Source organism: Stegodyphus dumicola, chromosome 9 (assembly GCF_044657685.1).
Source record: "Stegodyphus dumicola isolate Sdum_Otavi_A_Nest chromosome 9, ASM4465768v1".
NCBI lineage: Eukaryota > Metazoa > Arthropoda > Arachnida > Araneae > Eresidae > Stegodyphus > Stegodyphus dumicola.
The window spans coordinates 175,250,347-175,260,581 of record NC_140776.1 but is presented as its reverse complement, the minus strand read 5'-3'; the positions used below and the strand labels follow the sequence as shown (position 1 = coordinate 175,260,581).

Below are 10,235 nucleotides of genomic sequence, written 5' to 3'. Positions count from 1 at the left end.
ATTTAAGATATCTTCCTGTAAGTTACAACTAAATGAATGACTCTTAAGCATAAAAATTTCAAATTTTTATGCTTAAGAGTAGAAGGAGTTATACACTTTTTAAATAACAGTGTCAGAAAAATATACTTTTTAAAATATGTAAACCATTGTTTGAAGTATAGAAAAACCTTCCTTAGCAACTATACCTCTTTAAGTGATTATGTCAAGTATTCTGGTGATACAAACATTGATATTAATTATCACTGAGAATCATGCTTTGTGAAGTAACCACCTCCATTAAATATCAAAATTGTACAAAATTATGGAAAAGTTATAGAGTGGTTTTACTGTATACTTAAAGTATATCATATCACTGTTAGATATTGATGATGTAAAAGATATTATCTAATCATAAATATTTCAAGCATTAAATAGCTTAATGTAAGTCAATAAGTTTTCAGATTCTGACTTTGTACCCTGTCTTTCACTATGTAATATTTTTCTAGCAACTGTGTTCAGTAAGTAAGTTTCTGTCTTAAATACCACTTAATGTAATCAGGTATCATCTGTTCTGTCTGTAAAACTTAATCGTAATAAGTGAACAAATGAATATCTGTAAAACTAAAGATGACACTCTATGTAAAAAATACAAGCATTAAAATGTCTATGAGAGGAACATTTAAAATATTAAATCCACGATCAATTTTTGCGACATCTAAGATAGAAAATACCCAAACTGACTAGTTAATTCAGAGGATGAATGCATGTAACATCATTGTTCATGTGTTTGTTAATTGTGTAAGTATTGAAGTTCATGCATTAATTGTTGATAACTAATTATTGGCCTTATATATATATACTTGGCATTTCAAAATTTTGTATATTTTGCCAGTGAGCTAAGTATTAAATGCTGTTACGTATAAGTTCATATTATGTGGAAAAGTAGTTTTTGATCTAACACTTTCTGAGAATTTTTTAATGTTGATCATCAAGCTTAAAGCATATGGCTGAAATTACCAGTATTAACCATAATTTAATTATTCTCCTGTTTCAGCGTTTTTCAAACTTTTTTCGAATAGAGATTATGTGAATTATCATAATTTGTGAATCACCTTGCTGCTGTTCCCTTCGAAAGCAATTTTTTAGCATATATTACTACTAGTACACTTATATTTTAATATATAAAATCCGTTATATTTCATAATTAAGTCCATTGAAGAAAAGTTATATTTCTAATATTTCAAGATTATTAATGAGAAGGATGATTTGTAATTCTTGCATGGCTCTTCTATATTTGGATATATGATGGTAAGACCACAGTCTTAGTGGATATATGATAGTATATTTGGATATATGGGGGTAAGTACCACAGTTATAGTGCTTTAAATCCATCTTTTACTGCTAAGACTGAGTGGGAAGTCTGTAAGTAGGGTAACCAATAATAAATTTCATAAAATGTCTCTCTTACGAGAAAAGGTGATAGATGATTGTCATATGTAACTTTTTAAACTCTGAGATTTTTCAACTAAATTTTTTTGTCTCCTTTGGAAACTTCGGAGGACCATGAGGGCAAGCTGTATGATCCACAGATTGAGAAGTGCTACCTTAATACATTTCAATTTCTAGAGAAATTAATCTTAAAAAAATCTGATCATTATTAAAACTACTTTACAGATTTATTTTATATTACAAATAAATATAGTAAATATCTAATAAATCTCAAATTATTTTCTGCAATATTTCTGAATTATTTAAATTTGTACTGTTTTTGCTTCAAAAATGGATGATACATGCAATTTATGATTTCATGAAAGGACCAAAAGGAATCTTGTTTGCAATTTAATTATTTAATTTAAAAAAAGATTTAAATCATTTGGAATATGTGCAAGTGCATAATATGTTATGTACTTCTAACGAATGTGATTTTTTTCTTTATTTAGGAGCCATGCTTTGAATCCTAAGAAGAAGAGGACTGCACCTTCACAACTAGTTAATTAAAAATAACAATAATATAAATTTTACCTATTTTTTATTTTATTTTCCTTTTGGATAGTTTTAAAATAAAAATAAACCTATTTTTGTTTCTATATTCTGTGTATTGGAATAAAGAGTCGAAATCCATTGCATTATCCAATATTTTCAAAATATGATATTTTTTGAAATAAAATATATGATTATGGAATATTACGTTAAAATGAAATGGTTCCTTATGTAACCTGTATGTTACACTAAAAGGCTTCATCGAATACTTGTAAAGTAATGAGCAAATACTAAGTTAATATCTTGTGTGAATGAATATTATCTTACAGAATTTTTGATTCCATAAAAATCTATCTAAAAATATAATTTTGTTGAATGAAGATTTAAACATTTTTCCCGAAGATTTAAAAAGTCGTTTGAAATAATGATAACAAAAACATTAATCTGAACCATTTAATAAATGAATAGAAAATTTTGAGAACAATTAAATCCTCCACAGGAATTTTGAAATAATTATCGTATTTTTGACATCAGTTAAAGAAAGAAAATCTGAGTCATTTTGATTATAGTGATAAATTAGTTCCATTAATAGTAGGATAGAAAATTAAAATTTTAAGGAGCCATTATGCATTATCAATTTTTCATTAAAAAATTTTTAGTTTATTACTACTATCATATCAATTATTAATGCTGAATTCTTTATCTTCAGTTTTTACATTCTTTTCTTAATTTTCTAGGCATAGCAGAGTAAATATAATTATAGGATCAAGGCATTTCCAAATACATTATATTTTCTTCCTTAAATTTTTAAGATCATTCTATATTCATCATGTATTATAAACACAGTATCAGGGGATTCTGTTCAATTTTTCAGTTAGAATTTGGGACGAAGTTGTGAAGTCATACCTATATTAAATGCTTGAATTGATTATTTGAAATATGACAAAGCAAGAGAGGGCCATCTCTGCAAGGAAAGGAATATTTTAAGGAAAACTTCATGTTACACAAACATTTACACAGGCATCCCATTCTCTAGGATTTAAATCTAGAGCCAAATGCTAGTGTTCAGCTTACTGTCTGGCTGCCTGTAGGCAATAAATGTTTTAGTAGAAGGAATACTTGAAAAATTAAATTTAGGACTAACTAATTCTTCAATTTTGTATTCAATGAGAAGAATGTAATTTATTAATAAAGTTTTAAATCTGGGAAAATACCTGTACAACTGTCCGATTAATTAATCTATTATTTCAATTAATGGTCAGTAGCAGAAGAGATTAAAAAGCATTTATGCCTAAAAGAATTATATGTTGTAATTAAAATGAATAATGCAATTAAGCATGAAAATAATTTTGGATAACTTGTGATAACTGAATTTAAGTTCATTGTTGAGTTACATAAGTAATTTTTTTTAGAATTTGAAAAAATATTTAGAATTGTTTATTGAAACAATTTCATTAAAATATTTTTTTACTGTAATCATATCCAATTGCAGTCTCTTTAGATTACACTGTTGGGTATAAGGAGAATGATTTGGTTTAGTTTACTTAAGTATGGCAAAGCACACTAGGACTATCTGCCTAAGTGGAGAATGCCTTTGTGGAGGACTTTCGAAGGGAAACTGACTTATATACATGTTACACATGGAGAAAACCATGAAAATACCCATACAACCAGCCCATTCGCGGGATTTGGACCTCGGACCGAACTACCAGTGTTCAGCGGGGGAATTCTAGAACATTACTAATTTATTGCCAAAAAACCATTAAGTCTAATACACAAGTTTTTTTTCCAGCTATTTCGTGATGCATATGTAACTTTTAGATGTCTTAAAATTCAATAAAGGAAAGTAATGCAGATGTAAGAAAAACATAAAATTTGAGCTTCTTTTTAACATTGGAAATATTTTGAAAGAAAATGTTGTATATCTTTTAGAAAATCTAAGGTATTTTTCCTTAAAAAAAACTTAATATTTAAAGTTACATAACTTCCCTTTCCCCACAAATAAATAAATGCAGCATATTTTGTTACAAGCAGCAGCTGTAGACATTTCACATAAAACATATGTTCTACATGTGTAATTATTTATAGTAATATTACAATCAAAATATTTAATATTTAGGAATACATCATTTTTGTATTTTGTATAAGACAAATATGTTCTATATGCATAATTATTTGGATGAACTTTTAAGTAAATTATCTGCAACTTTTACATATATATCCTTTAAAATTTCACATGAAAATACATGTTCTTACATAATCACTTGCAATAACCTTACAAGCAGAACACTAGTAATCTACAAATATTCCCTTTAGTAATTCACATTCAAAAATTACGATCTACTTACACTATTATTTCCTGTAATCTTTACAGATGTTTACATTGGTAAATCACATATAAAAACATATTATACTTACACGATAATTTCCTGTAACATTACAGATCAAATATCTGTAACCTTTACAGGCATATGCTTCGGTAATAAACATACAAAAACTTTGTTATGCCTACAGAATAACTTCCTGTAACATTACATGTCAAACATCTGTAACAATTACAGGTATAATCTCTGTAAAGTTACTAAGAAAATTCCTGTTTTGATTACTCAAATAATCCATGGCATCCCAGTTTCCACGACTTTTCTTAGTAACTTTACAGATTTTTTTTTACAGTGTAACCGGAAGATAAGAACAAAATAATTCAATCATTTTTAAAGCAAAAAATGTACAATGTACAAACACATAAGAGTAAAGAAACTGAGATCACTGAGCCGAGTAACAGAATGAAAATATATATATAAATATATTTAGTATGTACGTTTGGCGCGGCTGATTACAACCAAAATGGGAGGTGCACATCTACATGTTATAGTAGTCCTATATACAAAATTTCAACGTTCTGAGGCTACTCGGTTTTGAGTTATGCGAGATACGTACGTACGTACATACGCTCGTGCAGACGCCACGAAAATTTCTCTTCAGAATTCATTTTAAAGCAGTTTTATAATTTTTTTGGAGGAAAAGAGTCTTTTATTCTGTCCTTACGTATAGATATCACGCAAATACATCGTTAATTTGCATTCGAAAGCGGTCAAAATGGATATTTTCGTTGAAATATGCTGCCTGAAACCTTTCTCCATTACAATACTTGCTTTTTACTTCGTACAAGGAAGTAAAAAAGTATGAGAGATTTCGGATTTTTACTGTTTCCCAAAAGGGTTTGTTAAGGTTTCTTGCACTCTCTCTGATCTCGTAGTCTACAAGTCTGCTATTACACTCACGCCCTTTTTTTTTTTTTTTTTTTTTTTTTTTTTTTTTTTTTTTTCCGGTTTAAGCGTTAAGTGCAGCATATATTTTTCTACGTTTTTCAGTCTTTCCTTGGTTTACCATATCAGTGCTCAGTTTTCTTACAAAGATGGCGTTGCAATTTTTGTTCTCTCTTTTTATTATTAATGTTTCGGGTGTATACATTCTTTATTAAATATCACGTAAATATCACACAACATAAAATTCGATTCAACAGAGTCACAAAATATTTTGAAACAGGATATCTTTATAGTTTCCGACAAACAGTTTCGCGCACTGGACGGAAAAAATATTTTATTCTGTACAGTTTTGTTACTGCTCACTTACAAAACAAAGTATGAAATAGTCACTAACAAATAGGTGAGTTTGTTAATAAAATATTTGTTAAAGTTTTACAGGGTATGAAATAGATAATAAAACAAATTCGAAAATCAAAATTTGGGTTCCAGTTGCTCATATTAGGGTGGAGGACTACGTTATTAAAAATTCGATGGCTCTAGGTACCTTTGCTTTTTCACAGTGCAAGAAATATACTTATATTCACGCAGATTCTTCATTTTTTAATTTCTTTAAATATAATACAGGGCGATAATATTTGGTGCCAAAAATTTAAAGGTGACATTTGTTTATAGTGATTCAACGCAAAAAGCCGTTTCGACATTAATATGCTCTTCGGCTTTCGGGCTAAAAACCTGCATCTTGTTTTTGAATAAGACTTTTATCATAATGCAAATTGCTTATCCTCCACTTGTAAATTTTCTGATGTGTTATTCATGTAAATGAATGAAATGTTTATTAACATATTAATGTTTATTGGTAGTAATAAAAATTTTGCAAACTCGACCACCAAATAATCAAAATCTTTAAATCATTTTAACACTATATTTGCAACAAATTCTTCATTGAAATGTATTCGCGGGGCACATAAGATCATTTCGGGGGGGGCAGCATGTGGCCCGCGGAACGCCAGTTTGAGACCACTGTGTTAAAAGACTAAATCCTAATTCAGAAGTCAAACAACAAAAATCAGCCTTATATTTTCAAAATTTTCACAGGACTAGTTTCGATGGTTTTACCGAACCACCATCCTCAGCTGCAAACCGCAAATGAACGAGATAGGATATAATGATTAGATAAGATAAGAAAGCCTGGACAAGAATAAGCAAGTGGCGCCATCTGTTGAAGAAACCAGAACTAAAACATAATTTCTTTAAAGGCCGAAGCAAAGATGGATTGGAATTAGGATCGTTAACTAGAACAGAAAGATTTTTTTGAATGTGAAACATTTCCCAATTCTGACTTCTGAATTAGTATTTGTTCGGCGTGCGTGTTATTGTGTCTTAGACTAAATCCTGCTTGCGTCATAAACGTTATATAATAAATAATCACATGATAGTGATTGGTTTTAAAATGACTCAGTTCAGAGAGACTTATTATAAGCACATTACTTCCTTTTAGGGTAGAAAAAAAACGGCCAGATTAAAAATTAGATTTAAGTGGTTAATAAAAATTAAAGTAATCTTAAACTTCATTCCAAATGCTATCTTTTTCTACCTCATTTAAATATACTCATTTAAAGTAATTTACTTCATTTTAATGCGAGCTATAAGTGGCATTCTGGCAGGAAAACCGAAATGGGGAATAACCAGTATAGACTTCGCACATAAAATAACTCATTATAAAAAATAAATAAATACCTTATAACTCCTATTTCAGATTTACATTCTTTCTTTCTTTAATAATTGGTTCTTAATTTGTTATATCATCATGTGTTTTCAGTCAATAAATATTGCTATCTATATTTTGTCGCAAATCAAAAACATGTTATTCAAGTATAAATTTATTAAAATAACATATAATCCTACATCTTTGTGAAATCTCCATTTTTAGTTTTCTCATTTAACTGGAATGTGGGATTCATAATAGCTAGAATTAACATAACCAGAGGCCCGTTAGCTCGCTTGGTTAGAGCGTCGTGCTAATAACGCGAAGGTCGAGGGTTCGATTCCCCCACGGGCCAACACTTTTTCCCCCCTTGTGAAATAAAATGTTATTTTGTGGCATTAAGTTGTCATTGTCATGTCTACGTTACATAGAACAATGGTTGCTAGAGTCTACTCCGAAGAGAGGTTGAACTTCTATTTTACATCCCCCAATTATGAGGGAGAGCACCCCGGGGGGGGAATATAGGGGTCTCTCAACCCTCTCCTCTCCCACCAATCCACAAGAGAGGACTTTCGAATCGTCGCATGTTTAAAGGCCGCCATGTTGCACCGACACTGCACATTTACGAACATCCATATCTTTTCCGGGATTCGAACCCGTGACCACTATACCGTCTGGGACAATGGCGTTAACTAATTCCATAAAGTTAGAATTTAATTTTATTTGTACTAAGTAGTTAACATATCTCAAATTATTTGAAATTTATTTTTATATTTATGATATAGAATTTTTTTTTATATTTATGATATAGAATTTTTTTATATTTATGATATAGAATTTTTTTTTACATTTATGATATAGAATTTTATCTTTTTAACTTAAAACTTTAGTTTCTTTCATACCCTTTTACCCTTTTTATTTTTTTCATACCATTTTACCCTAACAAGTTTTGAATAAAACGTAGCACCTCCTTTTTTTTTTTTTTTTTTTTTTTCCAAATCACCCTCACGTTTTCAATAATTTTTCTAAAAAGGAGTAATTTTGTTTAAATTGGAATTTTTTCTTAATTACCGTTGTTTGAAATAATCGCACATCATTCAAGTGATACCTCCGAGCCAGAAATTTTTAAAACAGCTTAGCTTTTCCCGCTACAGCGGAAGTCTTAAGCACACAAACAAACTAAAAACACATCCTTCGAAGTCATTCTCAGTATTACTACAACGTATTCAGAAATCAATTAAACCAAATACCTTTCTCCAACAAAATCAAAACCGAATCAGAATTCATTACAGAATAGGAAACATGTGAGGAAACCCCTTCCGTGACCATGCGGAACTGTTTATGAATTGTCATGAAAGACCAACCCATCCCATTAACAACAAAACGCACGTCACGCAAAGACGGGACGACTCGATTTCTAGAGTTCAGCTAATAGCTTTTGGCGCATAAACTTTAAGTTTTCAATCACCTGCTGGGGTATTAGCGATCCATTAAAAGCCCAGTAATGCACTTCTTGACATCATGCAGTTAATTAGGAAATTGACTTACAGAAGTTTGCTAATCAAGAAAAGATCATTTTAGAGCTTCGCACTATGTTTTATTCAAGACTTGAATAATGATTTATTTTACAGTGTAGTCAAATTCATTAATACAAGGCTATTTTGGTCAAATTTATACCTTAATTATTGTTGTTGTTGTTGACTAATCTCACTTGTCTGATCTATAGTCAGCTCAAGGCCACGAAATTCCACGCGAGGAGCTCAAGATACGCCTGTCGTTGGCAACACCCTTGAACACATTACAGGTGAAAGTGCGATTTAGCTCAGTTCCGCCCCCAGTTTTGATGAAGAGCAACCCCGGGGCGGAAGGCTCCTCAACCTCTCGAGAGATTTTCGGCTCGCCGTATATTTAGAGTGTCCCCATGCCGCACAGACACAATACATTTACAAACATCCATGCCTTCTCCGGGATTCAAATCCCAACCCTTCGGCATGGCAGTCAGCGACGTTAACCACTATACCAGTTGGGCGGCATATATTATTGATTTTAATCGGATATTGCATTCGGGATTCATAGCCTATTAAGCCTGAGCAAGCATAGGAAGAAAGTGCGCAGTTGGATTGCAGTGGTATTTATACCAAAAATTTTCTTTAATCTGGTTTTCTAAGAGAAGGTTAAGATGACAAAATGCAAACTTAGTTTTCAGATATGACTTAGTTTCTAAAAAGCTATTACTATTTTTAGAGTAGAGGGGGTAAGTACCCAAATTATAAAGAAGAATTAAGACCTATTGCTAATTTAATGTATAATTCATAGTTGCATATTTTGTATGTTACATTTGATAACATATATGTGATATTTTAGCTGTCGAGGACATGAATGACGAAGCTTGGCATCAAAGTCCGGGCATTGCTGTGGTTGAGTGTTAAGGCAGCAGAATGACGAAGCAGGGGATTTTGCTTTTAATTGCACATCTTTATTCAATTCTAATAGCAGATAATCTTTCTTTTAAATGAAATTCTCCTAACTACATATTAAAATAGTGTTTCAAACTAAATACGATGAAATCTAGGCTTTTGATGTCATAACTATTCTCTAACAAAGAGAACAAAGATGAGAAGCGCAGCAGCATTGATCTTACTAGCAGACAGAGAGAGGAACTTCTGACGCAAAATGGCGCGAGTTCTCTATTTATAGAAGCGGTGACGTAATGATCTCGAATGTTCTGGAAAGTACTGGTCTAGGGGGAAGTTCCTGAATTGCAGAAAATTAATTAAAGGTTGCTGGTTCGCAAAGAGCAAAGCCGGCCTATTTTTTATATTTTACATATATATATATATGTTACGGTCAAACACCGAAATCTAGAATATTTCTGACTTACACCGGTGAATGTCGACATTCACCATGTGCCAATGGTGAATGTTGAACATATAAAAATATCATATTTTCTTCTCCGTAATTCATTCTCGAAAAAACGCACTTGAGACTTAAAATAAGAACTTAAAACACACATTACATTCAAAATGAGAAAGGAAAATAATAGAAGTTAAAAACTTAATAAATTATGCTATTCCAATCTTATTTATTGCAACAACTTGAATTATTATTACACTTTGAATTGCACAAGAGGTCCTTGCTTTTACAACTGCATTTATTTGTGGAACACTTCCTTTTGCAATGACAGCATGCACATATACTCCTCTCTTTGCAACCTACACCAGAGCATATCTGTGATTGTCAACATACACCGGTGAGGGTCCGAATGTACAAGAATGTAATGCAATATTCGATCTTTCGCCAACGTA

The 10,235-nt window shown here is 31.0% G+C and overlaps 1 non-coding gene across 1 annotated transcript; it reads left to right on the top strand.

The window, feature by feature from the left end:
* The first annotated feature begins 7,211 nt into the window (after nt 1-7,211).
* TRNAI-AAU (transfer RNA isoleucine (anticodon AAU)) lies at nt 7,212-7,285 on the top strand. The gene has a single exon. It is a non-coding gene; the product is annotated as a tRNA-Ile (tRNA).
* The last annotated feature ends 2,950 nt before the right edge of the window (nt 7,286-10,235 follow it).